General features: G+C 43.4%; 1 non-coding gene across 1 annotated transcript; it reads right to left on the reverse strand.

Annotated features, from left to right (window-relative positions):
- Nucleotides 1-9983: 9983 nt before the first annotated feature.
- On the reverse strand, nt 9984-10119 carry LOC119057976 (small nucleolar RNA SNORA42/SNORA80 family). The gene has a single exon (XR_005084172.2). It is a non-coding gene; the product is annotated as a small nucleolar RNA SNORA42/SNORA80 family (small nucleolar RNA).
- Nucleotides 10120-19404: the final 9285 nt, after the last annotated feature.

A 19404-nucleotide genomic window follows, 5' to 3' on the forward strand; every position in this document is an offset into this window, starting at 1 on the left:
TCAGCCTGCAGACACACTCACACATGTATATACCCTCCACATATGTACATAAACAATACATACATACATACATACAAACAAATACATGCACTTCAGCTGGACCAACTGAGCCCTGCTTTGACCCATAAACATACATGCACCCGCACACACTCTCTCCCTGTAAAATGTTGCCTTATAACGTTTTCAAAAAATTGAATCAGTTGCCAATGAGTTTCATATGAATACATAGACTCTTGGCTTTATTGCATATCTTCCTTAAGGGAAAATTTATAGGCAGAAATAAGTCACGTCTTTAGGTGTTCATTATCGTTCCTAAGACTCACTGTGGGTGTAACTGCCTGCCTGACCCCTGCAGTTTTTGAGTTTTCTGTGCTCGGATTAGAGTGTGATTGACAAAGGGCGAGATGCAGCTGTGAGTTCTTCTCTTTCGGTATGTCATCCAGTGAGTCATTTCTGAACTGTGCAAGTATTACAGAATGGGTCACTGAAGAGTATATGACTAAGACCAACAATTTCACTCTAACAACAACCCCCAAAATACCATTTGTTTACAATAATGAAAGAATTTGAAATGGTCAAGAAATATGATTCATCATTGTGAGGGCCTCATCTCTGTGGTCTTCAATAGTAAGCTCTCTTGAAACAGGCGAAGGTTTGCCTGGGGCCATCTGTGCTCTGCTGTGTCCTTCCCTTTGCTGAAATCAAAGGTGGGTTCCTCTGAAGCCAGTGTGTTCACTGTGTTTTTAATTAGCAACCTTGACCACCTGAGCCCTGCCTTTAAGCTGCGACTCAAAGCCAAACCAGTGAAGAGTCTCTTCCAATGTAGTGAATTATCAATAATGTCTATGTAAAGCAGGATTTTATATAATCAAAAAACATTGTCTAGGGAATTAAATGTATATGAAGCATAATGCATTATCAACTACAAAGTAGTTTATTCTAAAACAAAGATGGTGCATACTTAGCGTCATTTAAAGTGATAGTTCTCAACTGGAGGCAACTCTGCCCCCAGGAGATACTTGGCATTGTCTGCAGGTATTTTCAGTTGTCAGGACTGTGATACAGGCATCCAGCTGATGGAGATGATGCTAAACACCGTACAATGCTCAGAATAGCCCCCATTACATAGGCTTATCCAGCACAAAATGTCAATAGTGTGAGGTTGAGAAACTATTTTAAAACTATATCAATTTTGAAAGAATGTATGTGCCCCTATGTCAATTGCAGCATTATTTACAGTAGCCAAGATAGGTGGATAAAAGTTTTGCTATGTATATAATAGAATATTACTTGGTTGTAAAAAAGAAAGAAATCTTACCATTTGCAAAAGCATGGATAGACCTAGAGGGTATTGTGCTAAGTGAATAAGTCTGACAGAAAAAGTCATCTGATTTCACTTATGGTAGAATCTAAAGAACAAAATAAACAAAACAAACAGACTCATAGATACAAAAAACATACTGATGGTTGCCAGAGGGGAGGGGTTTGGGGACTGGATGAAACAGACGAAAAGATTAAGAAGTACAAATTGGTAGTTCCAAAACAGTCACAAGGCTGTAAAGTGCAGCATAGGGAAAATAGTCAATAACATTGTAATAACTACATCCAGTGCCAGGTGGGCAATGGAAATATCGGCAGGAACACTTTGTAAAGTATATAATTTTCTAACCACTGTGCCATAAGCCTGAAACTGATACAAAATAATATTGAATGTAAACTTTAATTGAAAACTTAAATTTAAATCATAAAAAATATCCCTTGCAGAAGCTTTCTTAATTTTAAGAGATCTTGAAAGCAGGGAATTTAACACACATTGCATTTCTGGCTGTGGGTGATACATTTGCATTTCTGGCTGTGGGTGATACACAGTCTCTGTGCTGCCAGCATTCCCAATGTCACTGCCCAAATGCTTTCATGGAAACGGAGGCCCATTTGTGTGACCTGAGCTGAATGGGAGCCATACTTTCCAGAGTTCCCTTCTTGCACAGTTGTGGACTAGCATAGACCACATGAGACATTTTGCCTAAGATTTGGAGATCAGAAATGGAACTGTGACCATTTAGCCTGTTTAGGCTCAGAAAGCTGCAGCAGGACATGAGGCACAGCTCACACGAGTAGCAGCAGGGTGTCCCGCTGGCTTGCCTGGCTGGTCTGGAACAGCAGCTGAGCCTGCAGCAACTAAAACTGCTGGGTAGTCTTTTAGCATCTTTGACTTTTGGGCCAGGGCATGTTGTTCCACAATGATTTCCATTTCTCTAGAGTGCATGCGTGCACACACAGAGGCACGTACACACATATGTAAATCAAAATGGCTGGGTCTCTACGTTTCACTTTTTCAGATACTGTCTACCTATTTTTCCAAACTGGCTGTACCATTTACATTTCCACATCCTCACCAACAATGTCTTGTTGATTATAGCCATTCTAGTGGGTATGAAGTTGCATCTCAGGGTGGTTTTGATTTTCATTTTTATGGTGGATAATTATGTTAAGCATTTTTTTGTGTGCTTATTGGCTATTTGTGTATCTCCTTTGCAGAACTGTACATCCACATTTTTTGTCATTTTAAATTGTATTATTTGTCTTTTTATTTTTGAGTTATAACAGTTCTTTATATGAGGTCTGTCCAGAAGGTATCCAGCCATGTATAGGAAAACTAGAGACATTTATTGAAGAAGATACGAGATGTTGTGCATAGGGCAACGACGCCTCAGTCCCCTTCCAAGTAAGCTCCTTGGGACCTCACACAGTTCTCCCAATCACCATCAGCCGCCCTGTTGTATTTTCCTGAATCTCTTTAATGGTCTGAAATCTCTTCCCTTTCAAAGGTGATATTGGTTTGGGGGAGAAGGCAGAAGTCTAAAGGGCACCAAATCTGGGCTGCAAGGGGGCTGAGTCAGCTGGGCAATTTGGTGTTTCACCAAAAAACTCTGCACGAGATGTGATGCATGAGTGGGAGCATTGTTGTAGCGAAGCTGCCCAATCACCAGTTGCCCATAGCTGTGGCCTTCTGAATCATCCAGATAGTCCCACAGAGGAATGTTCAAGCTTAATGCGAAATTTTATACAGATTCATTGCTCTACTCACTCAGGCATTTTGAATGCAACAGCTACACAGTACACATGCTCACTCAGTGGCCTCTACCACCCCCACTGACTAGTACAGTGAAGTTGTCATTGTTCATGCATGCGTTCCAGCCCACTCTCTTTAGCTGCCATGTTACATTGATGTTGCACAAAATGCTCTCATTATATTAATCATGGCTGTATTTTTTCTGGACAGAACTCCATATATGCTGAATAGAAGTCCCTTATCTGATGCATGATTGGCAAAAGTTTTCTCCCATTCAGTGGATTATCTTTTTTCACTTGTTTCATGGTGCCCTTTAAAGCACAAGTTTTTAATTTTGGTGACGTGAGTTTTATCTGTTTCTTATTTCATTGCTTTTGGGGTCACCTAATTAACCACTTTCTAATCCAAGGCCATGAAGATTTATACCTATGTTTTCTTTTGAGAGTTTTATAGTTGTAGCTTTTACATTTAGGTCTTTGATCCATTCTGTTGTATTTTGTATATGGTGTGAACTAGAGATTCGACATCATTGCTTTTCCAGTTGGCCTAGACCAATTCATTGGAAAGACTGTTCTTTCTCTCATTGAATTATCTTGTCAAAAATCAATGGACTGTGAATTTGGGGATTTATATCTGTTCTCTCAGTTATATTCCATTAATTTCTGTGTCTCTTGTTATGTCAGTATCATACTGACTTCATTACTGTGGCTTTGAGATCGGGAGTTGTGCATTCGCCAAGATTGTCTTGGCTGTCTGTGTCCCTTGAATTTTCATAGGAGTTTTATGATAAGTTTGTCAGTTTCTTCAAAAACAAACCAAAAAAACTATGTGCATTGTTTTAAGCCACTAGTTTGGGGAACCTGTGACACAGCAGTAGAGGACTGTCATATCAGATGCAGGGCTGTGCAGGTGTAATCCTGTTTGGTTTTGAAAATGAGACACCTGCATAAATAAGCAAATAAATGTGATCTGCAAGATGTGAGGGCAGAGCCATAGTGGGAATAAGAGATGACTCTTGCTTTTCTGTGTCTTGTTCTGCATTTCTGTCTCTTTTTGAAATTTATATAAAAAATGAATAGTGAACAGGGTAAATAGTGAGCATGCAGCTTAGTGTACCCACACTATGGACATGTGTTTACTATTGAAACCAGAAAAGCCCGTGTTCATGCTGCCTGTCACCTACCAGACCCAATAAGCAGAGATGGGGATTGAATCTTTTTTTTTAAACTGTAGTCTATTTTTTAAATATTTTATTTATTTATTTTTAGAAAAAGGGGGAGGGAAGGAGAAAGAGAGGAAGAAAAACAGCAATGTGTGGTTGCCTCTCACACGCCCCCTGCTGGGGACCTGGCCTGCAACCCAGGCATGTGTCCTGACTGGGGATCGAACTGGTGACCCTTTGGTTCACAGGCTGACACTCAATCCATTGATCCACACCAGGAGGACTTGAATCTTTCTAGGTGCTTTATTCAGATGGCTGGCAATCTGAGAAGATGATGGGTATGTACCCTAACAGACTGTTTTATGTTCCCTTTCAAGCCAGCCTTTTTATAAGGGGGCAAAAATGTAGGTAAAGGATTTGGAATTCAAGAAAGAGGTTAATCAGATAAAGGCTGCAGTCTAGCAATTTCCCTAACATCTTTTCACCCACTGACTGGTCATTTTCTTTATCTGTGTCCTGTGTCCTGTGTGACGGACTGTCTCTCCCTGGGACACAGTGGCTCGCATCCCACCTGACTGCTTGTGGTCTCATCTGGAGCACAAAGGTCTATCACTTGTGGTCCCCTGGACTAGGGGAGGGGTATACCTGCAGCTCCTGAGATAATAGCTTTTGACAGGCCTTAACTCCTAGGCTTATTAACTATCATCTCAAACTAAAACTTTCCAACTCCTGAGTTCTCTGTCACTATGCATTTAAATAGTTAGCTCAGAGGACTTGGACAGGGATGTTTCTGAGCATATCTGCTAATATATTGAAAATATGTTACAGGTCAGTGAGGACCCAGGAAGCAGCACCTCTAATTCTAAAGCTTTGTCTGTTTTCAGACATGTTCTAATGAAACAGTTTGCTGAATCTCCCTGAGGATATAGAATATAGAATAAAAACTCAGGGTCTGGAGTCAGGGCTGGAAATTAAATTCAACCCCATTTACTTAACCATTTATCAAATGTCTGATTTGGGCCAAGTGCATAGCCTCTCTAAACCACAGCTCATTTCTCTGTACAAAGGGAATTCTAAAAGTACAAACCCCGAAGAGGTTTTTATGAAGACTGTGCCAGATAGCGGCCATAAACAAGCAGCAGGTGCCTGGCCCATAAATAGTAGCAGTTATTCATGTTATCAATAACTAAGTACCCCAACCAAGGAAGCCCACTTTATAAACACTAGGATAGAGTCATCTGATCTTGTGAAAGAAAGAAATTTGGAGATGATTTGCATAACGGAAGGAGACCTTTCAAGGAGGAGCTCCACTCACCACACAAAAGCCAAGAGGTATTTCAGGAGCATTGAACTCTTGCCCGGGTTCCGTCTCTGGCTGTGCTGGGTGTTGAGAAAGTCAGTGCTCACTCCCTGGGCTCTTTGTCAATATGCCAAGGGTGTAGAGCAGCAGCCATTCCTGAAAGCTCTTTCCAGTTCTAGGGCGCTGTGATACAACCTGTTTGTTAGGATGTTGGCGGGGGGAGACCCAGAAGGTTGAAGTGTTAGAAGGTGCTGCCTGCCAAGAACCAATCAGAAGTGCAGATAAAGTGTGCTATGAATTCTAGTGGAAGTCAATTTGTTTTGGCACACGCAGGGATTTTATAAGGGGTGGGCCATTGTAGGTTTACAGTTGTGAGTAAGCAAAACACAAGAGTATATTCTCAAAATATGATTTATTAATGATTGTATTCTTTCCCATATGAACAACTGTAAACCTGCTTTTGCCCACCCGTGAGGGATGCTGCAATGTTATTTAATTATTTGTTGCATACCTCAGAGGAGATAATAAGTATCATTTTAATACAAAATGACAACTTGAATAAGTGAAAGGTTGACCATGTAGTTTTTCCATGACATGGGGGGAGATTGATGAATATACTTCTTAAGAAGAAAGGACAGAGACTCAGAATCCGGGCTCTCCCATCCCTCCCCTCTGCCATCTTAACATGCAGGTTCTCCCTGTTTATTGACAAAGCATCGCTGCTCGTTGGTGAGGCTGGGTTCCCGTGTGACAGATCAGAAGGGCTCGAAATGAGGCAGAAGCCCTGGAAGTCTTTTAGTGACCAACAACAATGCATTAGGCTGTGTTGGTTGTAAGCTCATACTGGATTTGGGAACAAATAAATGTATTATTTCAGTTTAAAAAAAGCCGTGGAGTGTATTACTTGAAGCACACGTAGAAACAGAGAGTCCAATGACACGAATTCTGTTACCAAGTCTTATCCCCGCCCCTATATCTAGGTTGGCTCCCTCTGCTGGCTGTGTTCTCAAGCAGACGCTCTGCACATGGAGCACTTGCCTTGGCTGAGTCCTGTGCCTGGCGCTGACCCGACCTGGGACTTTGCCCCTCCCAGCCTGGGCTCAGGCTTCCCTGAAGCTGGAAGTGTAGGGCAAGCTTGCCCTTCTTCCCTCCAAACACTGGAAAAATTACACAATTTGAAATGGGAGAAGGGTTTTAATGGAAGGAGACATGAATGCTGGGCAGTTAAAAACAAACATTGGCTGTGGAGATCGTGTCGTGAGACATTGTGTTTTGCTTTCACTTTCCCGTGGTCTTTGGTATGTTCTTATACATGAGGTGAAGTGGCTTCTGCCAGGTTGCACACCGCAGGAGAGAAGGGCAGTGCCCTTGTCTCCGGTTCCAAGTGGAAGGGTTTTTAAACCATCATACACACTCGCCTCCAGCCAGCAGCCAGCGCTCTTTTCTGTCTTTCTTTCCGAAGGAGGACTGATAATTTACAACGTTTCAGAGAAGAGTAGCAAGACCATCAGAGACCTGGAAAACATACAGTGCAAGAAATAATAAAACCAGCTAGAGGTGTTTACTGGAAATAAGAGAAGACTGGAACATCTAGGGCAGGCAAGTGGGAAAAGATGGCTGAAGGTCACTATTGGGAGGACACCCTGGCAGGGGTGTCCAGCCTTTTGGCATCTCTGGGTCACACTGGAAGATGAGTTGTCTTGGGCCACACATTAAATACACAAACACTAATAAAAACTGATGAGCAAAAAAAGTTTTAAGTAAATTTATGATTTGGTGTTGGGCCACACTCATGGCCATCCTGAGCCGCATGCTGCCTGTAGACCACAGGTGGGACACCCCCGGAGCATCATGGTTGCCAGTGGATAAAATCTTCAGAAAGACAGACTGCGGTTTATTCAAAAGAACCACTTCCTAGTAGCCAGAGCCATTAAGCAACAGAATGGAGTCTCTCAGGAGGCAATGAATGTGCAGTCGGCAGAGGTTCTCAAGAAAAGACTGAGTGAACATTTACCAGGAAGTCTCTGGAATATCAACGCCCAAAGAAGTATAATGCAAGCCACATATGTAAATGTAAATTTTCTAGTGGCCACATTAAAATAGTAAAAAGAAACAGGTGAACTTAATTTTAGTAACATTTAATCCAATAGTAAATACAAAATATTATCTTTATCATTATTATTTGTACTGTTAATTGGCAAAATGTTTTGATGAGATTTGACTTTGCTGTTGTTTTTGGTCACACAAAGCCGTTAAAATCTAATGTGATTTCTACACTTACAGCACACTTCACTTGGGACTAGCTGTGTCTCAAGTGCTTGATAGCCACACGTGGCTAGGGGCTACCTCATCACCAAGTGCAGCTATAGAGGTCAGTGGGGAGGGACTTATAACCTCTGAGTCCCTGATCTGTGGGAGGAACAGCTATGGGCAAATAATTCCCTTCCTGAAAACCCTCAGTAACTGTCCAGCACCTGAAGTCATACGAACTCTGAGTCTGCCGATCAAGGTCTACTGGGCTATGTGGTCTGTGGGGTCAGGGACTGCATCTGTCACTTTCATCTTTGTCCCCTAGATCTACACACAGTGCTAGGCATATAGAGAGTACTAAATGATTTTTCTGTGGATGAATGATAGGAACTTTATCTTCTTCTCCAGCTTATCTCCATATTCTCTCTTGCATGAACCCTGTATTCTACTCAAATGTGCCTCCTATTATCTTACACTCCTATTAAAGAGAGTGGTTCTCCTAACATCTTTCTTTGGAAGAAAGGGAGATGTCAGTCTCTTTAAATAGGCTAACATTGACACGTCAGCAAGAATCAAATTTCATTTACAGCAGGGGCTCTGGCACTGACGAGGTGCTGAAAGGCGTGGGGCCATCTTACTCTATAAATGTCCTACTTTCAGCTCTTCGATTACACCCAAATACATTGACCGAGTCAAGGTCCATTAGGAGAGTACCTTCCACTTCACCTTGAAACCACAATTTAGAGCAGAGGATCTTTCTACATATCTTTTTCTCTGTGTTGTGCCTAATTGAGAACTGTGGGACAAGTGCAAAGTGGGTTGTATTTCACATCTTGGGTATTTTAACTTCAACACTCTGGACTGTATGACCTTGAATGTGGCTTTGCACTTCTATGGACCTCAGTTTCTCTGTTTTCAAATTGGTCGTAATGATAGCTCTCATCTGATTAAATAAGGGATATAACCAGCTTATACTGTATTGACAGCAGTTGAATGCCAATTACAGAGTCAAATAGGTTCAAGTCTCTATTTCTTTTTTTTTCCTGAATGACTAACTTGCAATAAGTTACTCAAACTCTGAGCCTCAATTATACCATTGTTAAAATAGGAATCATAGGTCTGTTGCAATAATTAACTATCGTAATGTATGTAAATGATTAGCCTTTATAAGTGCATTTTAAACATTTGCTGTGTTTTGTTCCTGTTGGAGTAGTGAAAAGAACATAACATACGTAACTCTTGGCCAGTTCTTTGGGGCTGTGAGCCTCATTTCATTTATGTTAGAAAAAGAGAAACTCTTCATATTCATGCTGTCCCTACAGGGTTGTTGGGAAGATGACACGAAGTGACGTGTGTGAAAGGACTTTGTGAGACACAGAGTGGCACAGTGTGTGTATCTGAATAGCAAGACAGACGTCTTTATGATGACAAGCTGGGTACGTGTTTACACTTGACTGGCAACTCTGAGAAGTTGGGCCCTCCAGTTTCTGCTCCCTCCATCCCCCAGGGCCCAGCACTGTGCCTGGCACACAATCAGTGTTCAGTGAACGAGCCCGGGGGTCAGGGGTCGGGGGTCGGAGGTCGGAGGTCGGGGGTTAGTTGGCAGCAGAAGTGGACATTTCTCTCAATGCAAGGAAAACATCCAGGGTCTCTTGTTACTCTCTCTTCTGAAAACAATCACACCACTGAAAAAGCTACCAAACTAGAAAATCAAATTGTATGACTATAACACTTCATATGTGGTTAGAGACCTTTGTTTCGAATTAGCTGATACCCAGTTAAAACTTTGGAGAAGGAACTATTTTAGAAGCTAGGTGGCATTGTGCAGTCTGTCTTTATCTCACTTCCTCTCTTTTTTTAGTGTCTAGAATTACTTACATATTTACAGATTCTCTGTTTTCCCCAGACCTCAGGTTTCTGACTTCAGTCCAACATAAACTAGAAATCCTGGGATCGTGGTGTCAATTTCATTTGCGTGGAAATGCCTTGGTGGCTCTGAGCAGGTGCGGACCCAATCTGGCTCGGACTGTTTTCATGCTAACGCTCTTGGCTATTCATTTTGTATTTTATTTTCCTAATAAGTGAGGACCTGGACCTCCACGGCACTGGTTGTCTGACTGCTGTTTGGAATAAAGAGGGGATGAGTATAAGACAAATATATGAGAAAATAAAGACATGTTTTCCCGTCTTTTCCCCCACACTGTACAACTGCCTTCAGTGCTCACAGCCCGCAGATAAGGAGTCTGGGCAATGGTTGGAGGCTGCAGTTTACTCTGGCATGGGCTTCCCTGAGAGGCCCACAGGGAAGGGCCCGCCATAAACCCATTACCATGCTTACGCAGACATTTTTTAAAAACCCTCAAGGTATGTTAAAACCAGGCTAGTGTGGATAGCAGTGTTGGGGCAGGGGATACTGGGAGTAGGAGCCAGTTTCCTCTTTTCCCCAAATGATGCCCACTGCTCAGGAGTAACTGAACTTGCTGCATGTTTCGGAAAGTGATGGTGGAAAGGTCGCACTGTCTAGTGCGGACCTTTAACACATAGGTTCTGATTGTATGTAGAAGTTTTTTCAGTGGTCATCTTACTTCCTCCTTTTGGGCCTGGAGCATTCCTTCATGAAGTTCATTGCCATAGTCAACAAAAAATATTTGAGTTCTCATACCCCCACGACATTTTAGACACTGTAGTGTGTGTTGGTGATACCTCAGTGGACAAGAAAATGGTCCCTTCTGGAGCCACCTATCTAGTAGGGCCAGGCAGGTGTTAACCAAATTATCATGTGTTACATACACAGAGGTCATCACTGCATTGTGATACAAAGGCAGAGTGCAAGGTGCGAGGAGGGAGTGGAAAGTATGGGGAAAAACTACATTGCGATCTGGGAGAGCTTTGTGGAAAGTGTGAGTCTCCGGAAGTTAGATGAGGGATAGAAGGGAGAAGCTTCCATAAAGGCAGATGGGCCTGTGTCGAATCTCTGGGACGGGGTGTGGCCCCGAGCAGGAAGAGGATGGCCTGCCTAACTGGGGGTGGGGCAGACGGAGAAGCCAGTGGAGTGCTGGGTGGGGCTGCAGAGGGAGCGAGGCGCTGGATGGTGCTGAGTCTTACAGGCCATGGTGAGGACTTTGAGTTTTATCCCAAGTGCAGTAAGGAATCATTGGAGGATATTGGAAAGGAGGGCAACATAATTAGATTTGCTTCAGAAAGAACATCGTGTTCAAATTTCCTATAGTTAGGTTATTGCCTCACAGATTCTATTCCTTCTTGAGCAGCTTTTCCATTTTTAGAAAGTTGACTTGACTGCCACATTGTATCTACCTTGTAGCATTCCCTCCTTGTGTTGCAGATATGGTCCTCATTTTTTCTTCCTGAGGCCCCATTTATGGGCCAGGACAGGGTATTGTAATGGACAGATTCCAGCTTTGAAGACAGACTTAGGCTCTGCCATGTTTTCCCTGTGTGACTATAAGCAAGTACTTCAAGCTCTCTGAGCCGTGGTTTCCTGGTTGGTGCAAACAGGTTATTGCGGAGACTTCACACAGGACTATGTCAGAGGCACCCAGCAAACATGCCAGAGAGACTCAGGAACTATCTTAGTTGCTGTGATGAAGTTTAACCTACAGGCATAAATCATCTCACACATCGGCCTCCTGCCTGGTGTCTCACTAAGTGTCTGTCCATTTACACAGCACAGACTTGTAAATCGTCAAGGGTCTGTGGTTCTCTAAATGCAGGTTGGCTCTTGTTGCCAGTCCTCACTCTCCCGCCTGTTGGTGCTGTCTCCATCCTCCCACCCCAAGGGCATGTGGCATCTCCATGTGGCTCTTCTCCTTTTCCCGAGTGTCCTGTCTGTCCCTCTCCTCCCCCACTCCCTTCTTTTTTCCCCTCTTTTGTTCCCCTTAACTTTCTCTCTTGCCATTTTTTTTTTTTTGTGGAGAGAGAATTTTGTTTTGCCCTTGCTGGCTGTCCTGCTCAGCTGTTGCTCAGCTGTGCACCAAAGAAGCGGAGAGGCCTATGGTTTCCTCATCACACCACTGGGCGTGGCCCTCGACTGTGCCTTTCCCTTGCAGTCACACCACATTGGATGATGGCTTTGCTAAAACTGAGACAGACTTATTTTTCCCACGTGTCATGTCAGGTGACATATATTCTTGTTTCCTTGGGGAAAACAAATTTTATCCTTATAAATGCACAAAGCAACTGGTTTCACTACTTAATTCTTCCTTCTCGGGCTTCAATATAACTACTTCCCTAATACAGTATTTTTCTTTTACTCATAGCAAAATACTCTGCTAAATACTATTGATACAGAAATTAGGAAGATGATTCCTTAAGGAGTATACACTTTAATGGAGAGAGACATCGCAAATGTTGGTTTCATTATAATTGAGAATCATTGTGAAGAAAACATTACAGGTGATCTAATCAGATCTTGGCAGGTCAGGACTTCTCCACTTAACTTATGTCAAGTAGTGGGAACCATGCCCACTACTTAACATAAATTAAGATTGGGCACAAGACAGGAAGCTCGAAGAAATGGTACTCCTGGTGGCCCAGTCTATGCAAGACCTAAGCTTGTGTGAAGAAACTGCAGGTGTTTCTCAATCGGGCTCGAAGTGATCTGGGGAGGAGGTCAAGGTCAAGGTCAAGGGTAGAGGACAGGCAAGGAGACAGAGGTTGGACGATGTGTGTAGTAAGACTTTTTATGGAAATCCAATGCTGTCAATGGTAAACTAGTGATGAAGGGCCAGCCATCTAAAGGATTCTGAGAGGAAGGGTAAAGATTTTTTTTTAATGTATTTTTAGAGAGAGAGGAAGGGAGGAAGAAAGAGAGGGACAGAAACATCAATGTGTGAAAGAAACTTTGACTGGTTGCCTCTCACATGCCCCCAACCCAGGTATGTGCCCTGACTGGGAATCGAACCAGCAGCATTTTGGCCTACAGGACAATGCCCATCCCACTGAGCCACGCCAATCAGAGCAAGAATGAACAATAATGTGAGAAATGCTTAGTTGTGGCAGAAGACCTCTACGCCTCTTCCTCTGAGCCACAGAAACACAATTAGGAGCCATTGTTAAAGGAAAACAAAAGGGATGATGTTCCCAGAGATTTGGTGCTATTTCTCTGGTACCCAAAAAATCAAGAACCCAAAAGCTGATGAAAGAAAAATAATGTGCATTTAAAAATAAAGAGATAAACTACATGAGCAGCTGGAGAGAAAGTTTGAGTTTCTATGGAAACCTCTCCTAAAATGTCTTCCTCAGGCAACGGAGCCAACTTCCCAAATGCCAGGGAGCAGCAGTAGAACACGGGTTGAAGCAATTCTCGCTGGGCAGCCACACTGACTGGGACACAGCTGACGGGAGGGAGAGGGCTTTGAAATGGCTCAAGGGCTCCTCACTGGACACTTGTCTTCTGCAGATGACTGGATGAAGGGACATAGGGGACCTGGGGATGACATTGGGTATTTTCTTGCCAGGTGCTAAGGCAAGTGATGAAATCCTATTGCAAACAAAAATACGAGGAAACAGCAAGCTAATCTTAGAATTCATCCAGCCACAAATAATTTTATTGTGGCTTAACAATAAAATCAGAGGCTCATCCCCAGAGTCTGTCCCTCCCTATAGCCCAGTGAGATGTGGAGCCGGGCCACCCTCCAACATCACTTTGTGTGATTCTGTCCCTCCCTCGGCTTCCCCATTCTCTCTGTCGTTGCCTCCTCCGGGTCGGAGCTTGATCTCCCTTTGCCTGTGTTACTTTCTGTCTTCAGATCTGTGCATGGCTGGCTCCTCTGTGTGTCTTCGAAGAGCCCTCCTTGTTCCCTTTGTCAAATGCAGCTTTGTATCTTTCCCTTCCCTGGGTATCTCTATCATATTACCTAGTTATTTCACTTTCACTTTTTGCAAAGAGCAACTTTTTAGGTTTTGCAGGGTTTTTTTCTGTTAGTTTGTTTTGTTTTTTACCTGTTGATGAGCTGCCTCTCCTCTCTATGTAAGCTCCACGGGAACAAAGGGAGGCAGTTTGCGTGAGAGCCCGGGGTTTGAGCGAAGTGTCTAGGGGGAAGATGGCCCTCGGGAAATATTGAATGAATGGTTCTCGCCCTCAAGAAGTTTGTGACTTAGCAATTGGGATGATGAGTGCAGGACATACACGCTCACTTGAATGTTACATAGCTCTGGGTGATCAAGGGTTAACTGCTGACCCTGTGGAGTTTTCTGATAACAATAAAAAAAATCATATTAAAGCCAGTCCTAAAAAGTTCTGCTTATTGGATAATTTCTTAATGGTAGGCTCTAATATAAATAGATACAGAATATAAAATACCTTTCTACCTGCAGCACAATCTCTGAAGTAGCCCTTGGGATCCCAATTTTCTGGTTACAAAAACCGGATCAGAGAGGCTAAGCGTGTGAAGTTAGATTTTAAACTAAAGTTGGTTTAATTCTTAACTCCAGGAATATACATTTTTTTGTAGAGATAATTTTTGGAGATGAGACTTTGAGACTTTCTGAGACAAAAGGACTGGGGGAGAAAATAAAAAGCACAGTAGATAAGCATGGTAATGGAGGGGAGCATGGTCCGTGGAAATGCCTGTGGGGCCCGAGGCGAGAAAACTGTGTGGTTGATGAGAGAAGCCGGTGTGCTCAGTGTGTGCACCAGGCTCCCAGGCATCCGTAGATCAACTGGCTCTGACCTGGAGCCACCTGAGGCTGTGGGCGTGGTTGGGGTGAGACATGGTAAGAATGAGGCCTGCTGGAGTTTCAATTTAATGCAAAACATGTTATATACACTTACAGGTATCTCAATCATGTCAGCCTATCTTACACTATTTCAGGTCTGTAGAATGCTTGGCAATTTTGAGAGTGAGAGAAAATGAGAGAGACTTCATAAACACCTATCTCCCTTTTCATACTCAGGTGTTATTATATTCATCTTTACAACGAGGCCACCCAGGCCGGGGAGATCACTGCCTGACTAAGGATGCATGTGATGCTCATTCTAGATTTCCTTGTGTTACACCGTTTTCTTTAAGTGAATAGTTTTCAATGTTTAAAAGGTATTTTTATAATAATCTAAAATATTATCCTGTATTTTTCTGCTTTATAGTTAAAAGTTAAGGAGAAAATAATGAATCTGTCCTATGAAATACATGTGGCTATCAGCATTGAGTCCTCAAAGTATGAGTAAATTTTGTAAGAAAAAAATTAAACCATATTTCTCGCCTCCCAACCATTTATAGTCTTTTGAATTTAATGCTTTTGTCAAAGTATTTTTAGAAAAAAAAACCAATTGGCTTCATTGTGTTTTCTGTAAATGTTACTCAGAATCAGCATGAAATTTCCGCCATCTTTAAAAATAAATTAATGAGTCATTCTTCCCAGTGCTTATTTTTATGATCATATTGGCAAGTCACATAACTTCTGAGCCATCATTTCTACTCATTCATTCCCTTTCACCACCTACCCTTCCATTAGTGGCATTAATAATACCTTCCAGCCCACCTTTGGATGAATTGTGTGCTCCAATGACATAGCAGATATGAAAGTACCATGTTATTTCTACATGGGATGGAAAGCATTGTGCAGTTCTAAATATTCTTTAAAAAAAAACAACAGTGCCATGTTGTTTACATGTGTTCCTAGAACTGTGCCTTGGTTCCAGGGTCCCCTCCCTGCCCCTGGGTCGTGACTGAGTCTGCCTGGGGCACAGCGCTTCAGATACTTGGGCTGCGAGTTCTTCGGACTTCTGGCGGCTCCACCAATTGTCTCCCTGAAATGAAAATCTGTTGTCAGCTTCTATTTGTCATCGAATCTGCCCTGCTGTCTTTCCTGCTGTGAAGAAATGTTTCTCTAAAGTGTGAAAATGAAAGATAAATGAGGAAGACTGCCATGTTTCCCAAAAGTGAGACAGAATTCTGATTAGTGCAAATGAAGAGTGTTCCTGTGTGTTTAAGATCCCCGCAAAGTGTCTCCTGCCTGTTTCCCTCGTGCCTGGCCTTTATTCACTTACTTTCCTTGACTGTCTCCTGGAGGTGTTTGAGTTTATCTCCCTCTTCCCCAACGCGTCAGCCTTGATTGTCCTTTCTTTGGGAGTGGGGGTGTATCTAGGCTGCTATATTTATTTTCCACCCCTGGAAGGTCACCCTTTTAACTGCAACATGCCTCACTGACTTCATCTTTCCATCCGGGGGTGTGTGTGTCTGTTTTGATCCCAAGCTCTGGGGTACTTATTCCACACCATTACATCTCTGCCTCTGCCACATGGGGTGCAGGGCTCTGTTGCCTCTGGAGACTGACAGGAACCTCCTCCCTCCCCATCCTCACCTCCAACTGTCTCAAGAATTCTTCTGTGGCCCCCAGGCCTGGGAAGGCTGTTTTTTTTTTAATTTTTTATTTATTTTTTTAAATTTATTTTTTTATTGCTTATGCTGTTACAGTTGTTCTATTCCCCCCTTCATTCCCCTCCACCCTACCCCCCGTCCCCACCATTACCCCCCCTTTAGTTTATGACCATGTGTCTCAAGTTCTTTAGATTCTATATTTCCCATAGTATTCTTGCCCCCCCATCTATATTCTATCTACTGTCTATGCTACTTATTTTCTGCACCTTCTCCCCCTTCTCCTCCTCCCACTCCCCTGTTGCTAACCCTCCTTGAGATCTTCATTTCTATGTTTCTACTCCTGATCTAGCTGTCCTTTTAGTTTGTTTTTGTTTTAGGTGTGGTTGTTAATAACTGTGAGTTTGTTGTCCTTTCACTGTTCATGTTTTTTTAACTTCTTTTTCTTAGATAAGTCCCTTTAACATTTCATATAATAAGGGCTTGGTGATGATGAACTCCTTGAATTTGATCTTATCTGAGAAGCACTTTATCTGTCCTTCCATTCTAAATGAAGGCTGTGTTTTGACTCTTACTGCCCCAGATGGTCTGTGCTGGTGTCTTGTGGGAGTTGAGTAGTGGGTGAAGTATGCCCTGGCAAAAGTGCACCTTAGTAGAGAAATTTATAATTTAGAACACATCACAAGAATTCAAAATGGGAGATACAACCCCAACAATGATTTTCTTTGGGTTGAGAAATAGAACCGTGTGTTTAGAGTCGTTTCTCCTTTTCATGACCTTCTTATATTCTAACGACATGACACATAATGCTTGTGTAACCTGAAGTTAAAACTGTGATTGAGAAAAACTTAAAAGCACCCTGCATGATCTCATTTGAATCCTATTTTAGAAAGATTTTAGGTTAGTGCATGGGAGTACAGCATGAAGCAAAGACAAGGAAACATTTGAACACTTCCTCTCACCCCTGTGCTCTGTACCTATGGTTGGACCCTGACTATTGACCAGAACCCTGGCTTCTTAGGTGCTACATTCATCTGTTTGTTTTGTTTGGGTCTCAAGCACCTTAGATCCAGAATGCCTTTCTAGGGATGAAGCAGTGGTGTGTGGATTCATGTTTCCCTTGCCTTCTGTGCTGCCTGGAGGTGGAATGCAGGTCAGCAGCCCCGCAGGTATCGTGAGTGAGGAGAGTCGGGTGTGAGACCACAGGGCGGCCAGGGACTGTTGTGAGCTGGGCACTGTGAGCTCTGCCTGTGGATAGCAGTCAGCCTGGCTCTAGGAGGTCATTACCAGCAGGAGCTCAGGGCTAGTCTAACCTTCCATCATGACTTTCAAGGTAAAGCTAAGAACATGCAGATTAGACGTAAGAGGTACCGTGGTTATCATTCTATTCACAGGCAGCAGTATGTGTGGCCTCCGGTGCAGCGTGGAAAAGCATCGCTCCCTGCCAGCTGTGCGACTTCGTAAGTCGTTTCACTGCTCCACACCTCGTTGCTCACCTGTTGGGGGGCTTGGGTGAAAGAATGATACCTGCCTGGCAAAATTAATACCGGGGTGGGGTGATAAAAGAGGATCACGTATTTAATCAACTCTTTATCAAGCACCTCCTTCGGATGGATTAGCTAACTGAGATAAAGAAACAAAGAGTTTTTAGCTGCAAACAGCAGATGCCAACTCTCTTGGGAAAAGAAAAGGAATTTAGTCAGAAGACCTGAGTCTCCAGGAAGACAGAAGAAGCAGGTCCAGAGGCTGTGCGGCCAGGAACACCATCCAAAATCATGCAGCAGGACCAGCCAGCATGTCACTGCCCCCGGGACCCAGACGCCTCGGCCTGCACTCCTGGTGAAGGCGGCGCCCGGCACCCCGCCCGTGGACGCGGGGACTGCCCATCATGTTTACCACCCCCTGCAGGAAAGCCCCCACTCTTCTCCCACCAGGAATGGATAGTCCAACACATCTAGTTGACAGAACCTGGGCCTTGTACCCAAGCCCTAACCACAAAAGAGCCTGGGAAGGAGATGATGATGATGGTGACGATGATGATGATGAGCTCCTATGGAGGTGCTCAGGTCAGAGTTCATAAAATGCAGGGTTCCCTAATATGCGAAAGAGGTTTAAACACTGAGCGCCAATATGAAAGAACAATGTTCCCTAGAGTTTCTTTTCTCAAGGAATTTATAGCCTAATTGGAAATAGATGATCACATGTTAAATATGCTACACAGTCAGAACCTCTACCTGTTTGATACCAACAGACATTTAGCCAGCTTGCTACTCTGTGCATTTACCTGGAAAGATGACCCCTGGAGGGGCTGTCACTAGATTTCTTCTTGGGACACCCATTCCCTGTGTGGTGCCCTTGGCTTCAGAAGCTTGTATTTTCTTGTTATCTCTGGTGTTCCCTCATCGGGAAGGGCTAAGCAGACCAGGGTGCTGTGGCTGTCTCTAAGAATAGGAAGCTAAAAATACCCTGGGGGGAGGGCAGGCTCCTTCCTGCTGCACAGGGCTAGCCAGTGTGCAATCCATCTTCTCCATCTACCCTCATTTTCCCACCTTTGTCTTTCCCTGGGGCACTGGCAGTGATGACACTGATTTGCAGGTTTGCAAACTAGTGAAAAGGCCCTCAGACTCTCCTGGTTCAGGGATCTTACTCTTAACATGCTGTGCCTCCATGAAAAGATGGGACTGAACTCTAGATGCTCTCCAAGCTTGGTGCCTACCCATTGCAGAAATCTCATTACAACAGCTCAACAATCCCCATGGGATTATAAACTCCTGAAAGCAGGAAACATGTCTTTCATCATCATCGCTTTATCCCCAGCAACTAGCTCCACGGGGCTCATGATTGGCATCAGATAGTCAAGGAATGAATGATAACGCATTAGTCAGTTGTGTTTTTTTTTAATGTTTGCAAATTAAAGAGATTCAACCCCCAACTAGATGAAGCCGGACAGGGTCTTAAGCATAGAAGAGGCAATTGTGAAATCTCAGGCTGCCTTCAGGCACGGGTGAATCCAGGACCTCTCTGCTCTCTTCTCAGCCTGAGTCTTCTCTGTAAAGATGCACTTTTATTTTCACACATGCCTTCCCTCTAACTGTCCCAAAAACTTCAGTAGGAAAAAGTTTTATCCCCATTACTTCCACAAAATGACCCAAACCGGATCTAACTGGAAAGATGGGCTGCAGGCTGATCCAGGCAGAGAGGCTGTGGGGCTGGGCTATTGAGTGGCTTGGTCTGAACCACAGATTTATTTACCCTTGGAGTCCAGGGGAGCCCACTGGAATTC

Source organism: Artibeus jamaicensis, unplaced genomic scaffold (assembly GCF_021234435.1).
Source record: "Artibeus jamaicensis isolate MK-2021 breed Jamaican fruit bat unplaced genomic scaffold, CSHL_Jam_final contig_432, whole genome shotgun sequence".
In the NCBI taxonomy this organism is placed as follows: Eukaryota; Metazoa; Chordata; class Mammalia; order Chiroptera; family Phyllostomidae; genus Artibeus; species Artibeus jamaicensis.